Source organism: Mytilus trossulus, chromosome 2 (genome assembly GCF_036588685.1).
Source record: "Mytilus trossulus isolate FHL-02 chromosome 2, PNRI_Mtr1.1.1.hap1, whole genome shotgun sequence".
NCBI classification, from domain to species: Eukaryota; Metazoa; Mollusca; class Bivalvia; order Mytilida; family Mytilidae; genus Mytilus; species Mytilus trossulus.
Window position 1 is genome coordinate 10,561,125 of NC_086374.1, and position 4,827 is coordinate 10,565,951.

Here is a 4,827-nt window from a genome sequence, read left to right on the forward strand (position 1 = left end):
TCTATACAAAAAACAACCTGAATATGCAGAAAACACTTACTAACTATATACCTGACCATACCTAAGTTGGAACAGACTATACAATTGTATGCTCATTAAACCTTTTGTCTTTTTTGTTTTCTTTACTAATAGATAATTGGTAGAATTAAAAGTGGGCAAACCAGGAGTAAACCAACTGGCTATATGTTAACGTTTGAATACTAAGGCTCCAAAAAATAAATGTTTTAAGTAAAAATTGTGCATTATTAAGTGTGGTAATATTTTTACATACAATATTTATAAGATAATAGAAACATAATAAGTGTTAGATTGTGTTAGATTAAATCCCTTTACAAAACTTTGAGTTTCAACTTGTTACACCCGATGCAAAACTATTTATCTATGAGAAACACACATATCATATGAAGATACTTGGTTTACATACAGGTAAATATAAACAACGATTTGAATCAGAAGGTATGTCTTATTGTTAAGTTTCTATGGTTCAGCTGTTTATTTTGGGAATTTCTGTCACGATATAAGACAAGTCGATTTCACAGTACAGCAGACTAGTGTTCTCCTTATATACAGCTCGGTGTTATAGTCGTTAGTTTTACATAATGTCGAATACCAGCCAGTTCATGATATAAAAAACCATCTAAAGATAGAGATTCTTAATAATAATAAAACGATAATAAAATGTGCAAAGTCAGCAACCTATAAATCGGTGTTTTTCGGTGTTTTTTGTTAATAATTGTGTACGTACTTTAGATCGTAAGTTTGGTTTCTCGTCCTTTTTATAGCTGACTATGTAGTAAAGCCTTTTGGTCATTGCTGTAGACCGTACAGCCTCGGTCACACCTTACCGGATAGCTCGAACGGACGCCTAACGGATAAAAAAAAAGTTATCCGTTGACAAAAATTTTATCCGTTGGGAGTCCGTTGGTGTACTAACGGACATATAACGAATGTCTAACGGACACACAACGGACATTGAACGTACGTGAAACGGATATGTACCGGATAGAACGGACGTCGAACGTACATCAAACGGACGAGTACCGGATAAAACGGACACCTAACGGAAGCGTAACGGATAAAACGGATGAACAAAATATTCTGAAAATTAAAGGCAATAAACCATCTAAAAATTAAAGGCAATAAACCATGAGAAATTTCAATTGGCATGTTTCCGTTTGACATCCGGTAGGCATCCGTTTTATCCGTTATCCTTCCGTTATTGTCCGTTTCACATCCGTTTTATCCGTTAGGCGTCCGTTAGGCGTCCGGTAGACGTCCGTTGGTGAATTGGTCTACCGGATCTCCAACGGATGCATAACGGACACGTAACGGATACAAAACGGACGAGTACCGTACAAAACGGACGTCTAACGGACGCCTAACGGATGTTCAACGGACATTTTATCCGTTGAACGTCCGTTCAAAGTTTTGAACATGCTCAAAATTTTCCACCTGACAGAACGGACGTCAACGGATAAAACGGACGCTTAACGGACGCCTAACGGATAAGAACGGACATCTAACGGACATGAACGGATTGAAAAAAAGTTATCCGTTAGGCGTCCGTTCGAGCTATCCGGTAAGGTGTGACCGAGGCTTACGGTAACCTATAGTTATCAATTTCTGTGTCATTTTGTCGATGGTGGAGAAATGTCTCATTGGCTATCATACTGCATCTTATTTTCATATATTAACAAAACGGTATCAATAAACTTTTCAGATGAATCTATATTTAAATAAGAAGGAATGAGTTGTTGTGGAAGATTGACAGTTCTGAATTTGGATTTAAACAATAATAAAAATCATTACTAGTCCTTCTATTCAAATGGAACAACGAATTACTCGGCAAACCATTAAAGAAAAATCAAAAGGCAACATACTGTAGCTGAATGACCACAACAAGAAAAAGGCAAAATCATTAGCAAAGAAAAGAAAAGTAAGAAAAATGTATCGAACGCTTCATTACAAAGTTCAATGGTTTCAGCATTACCGCCACGAAAACGAAAGTGTGACCAGAGAATAAACGAACCAAAACCAAAGGTAGCTAAGGTATCAGTGCCATCTACAAAAAACAAAGGTAGCTAAGGCATCACTACCATCTGCTACAACAAAGGTATCTAGAGCATCAGTGTCATCTACAAAAACAAAGGAAGCTAGAGCATCAGTGCCATCTACAAAAACAAAGGAAGCTAGAGCATCAGTGCCATCTACAAAAACAAAGGATTCTTCAACACCAAGGACTGGAAAAAGAGGAAAGGGAAGACTGTAGTCCCTCCAACAACACCGTACAAGAAAAACCGAAGAATTTGATTCCAAAGATATTAAATCTGACTCGATGAAACCAATGAAAAACCAAGCTACAAAGGTAAGACGACCACAACGGACACATTTGAAAGTAGCTTCTTTAACAAGTAATTATAGAATGTTAAAAAGGAAAAGACCAAAAGCATTTGATTTAAAAATTGAAACATGAACGGAGAAAAGAAACCTACAGACTGAGAAACTTGTAATAACAAAACCTCCAAACAAAAGAAGACGTTAGAGATTGCCGTCAAAGGAATATTAGATTGATAAGATCAAAGAGACTACGAAGAAAACGTCGTTCATTCCCCCATACTTGAGTTTAGATACAAATCTTCCACTTCTTGTGTCCAATATATGTTGTGTTGACCAAAATACACTTACCATCGTAAAAGAACTTAAGCAGTGTGATTTTTATGACTTTTGCTATGATCGGAACACAGATATACGGATAGAAAGAACAACAGCATAATGTATATTTCCTCAAACTATAAGCTGACAAAGTTCAAATGTGTGAAACCGCTGAAACCAACATGTATAACAATTTATCCGGATGTCCTTATTTTCTTTGGCCTTGTTGATGAGTATACATATCGAACATATCCAAACAGGGAAATCGTGAAAATGGCAAAAAATGGGACAGTCATCATGCGAATACCATCAATTCAAGACAATCTTGTACGTTTAACTATGCCCCACCGAATAGATATTCATCCTAACAATGATATATAGTACTGCAACTGACATCGAAAAAGACGCGTAGTTAACGAGTTTAATGGTCCGGAATAAATGATAGAATAATATCTATATTTTAATTTCCGTCGGGTCGTAAAAAGTTTCTATGGTCACATTTTTGTATTTTATCCCTTTAATGGGAGTACCCCTCAATTTACGGTTTTGGGTAGTTACCTTAAAACCCAAAAATATAGTTTTTGGTTAAATTTCCTGCTATTTTCGTAAATATTTTCTATGCACATATCATCAAGGATCATCGGAATGATGAAGACATAAATATAATACCATCTCCATGTAAAACTTTCAAACTTAAAGTTGGCTGTTTTTTAGATAGAAATTTAACGCGTTTTTCTTTGAAAACGAATAACATATGATTCAAAATACATTGTATGTCAATGTTTAACCTCAGAGCAATTAATATGCATGCAAGTGGTCGGGGGAAAAATACTATTGAAGTTTCGCAGAGATTTGGTGTGTGACAAGGTGATGCTACAACTAACTTCTCTTGATATTCTGCTTTCCTTTGGCGAATCATCAGTGATGGTATGAGACTTGCACCAGAAGGCAAAATAAATTAGATTGATTGATTGTTTGTTGCTTAACGTCCAGTGGTAAATATTTCATGCATGTTCAGTGCAGAACGAGAACAAGTTAACATTTATAAACAATAGGTAGGTTTTGTCATAATAGAGGTCATTCGGGACGATGGTCGGGGAAAATTGACACTGGAAAATGATGGTACATTGGATTGATTCATTTGGACAGAATTTGCGATTGCAACAGGCTACCTACGGGTTTTTAACGTGCAAAGAACGTTGCACTCCCTTTACACGAGGCACCCATTCTGACTGGACGTGACTGCGAACTTGATACATACCCGCACAGCCAAACGGACGTCCCACTTAGTTTTACAACCGGTCGGGAGAAGACTAAGTGACCATATTTCGTTTCCCCAGTCACCAAGGGAACTTTAAATTAGAAACAACAGAAATACATATATGTGACCAAACTGATCGACATGTGTCCTCACAACCTAAACCTTTTATACGATCTCGCGCTCAGTTTCTTCCTTGTAGTTTGGATATGAAAACACGGTTTTTGTGTAAAAGAAAAAACCTTAAAAAAAACCCAGAAAACTAAACAAAACTGAGTCCTCTAGACGTGTTGACAGTCTTTTAAATCAGTGTGCTTATTAATGTGAGTAATCATTTGTCCATGCATAACCAAGTACTTATTGAAGTCAACACCTGTGCAATTTAGTAAAACAGTAACTGAAAAAAATAGAATTTGAACTTGCTGTCAGTTCATTAATAACGATTGTAAGTGAATTGATTTGTTCTTCCATAAGAAAAAGCCTTTTTCATGTAGCACGACCCAATACATATACCGATCACTTTAACCCAAGATTGTCTCTGATGCTTTCCAAACTGCCAAACTCCAGAACTAACTAAATATTGTGACACAGGTCTTACAATTCAGACACAGTGGGTCCAAGGGACGTGAAATATAGAGTTTAGCTCTGAACTCAATATAGGGGATGTCATATAGGGGATGCCATATCTGCTGAAGGAAAATCAGGACTTTCAGAATTAAACCAAAGTGTGTCTGAAAATATCAAGGATACAACTACTTCACCCTGCCACCAGTACTCTTTTGAGCTTTGTCCTCGTTTTGGTATTTCTATGAAAATGATGCCTGCATGGCTTCTTAATAGATACAGGAAGATGTGGTATGAGTTCAAATGATACAACACACCATCCAAGTCCCAATTTATAAAATTAAAACAATATA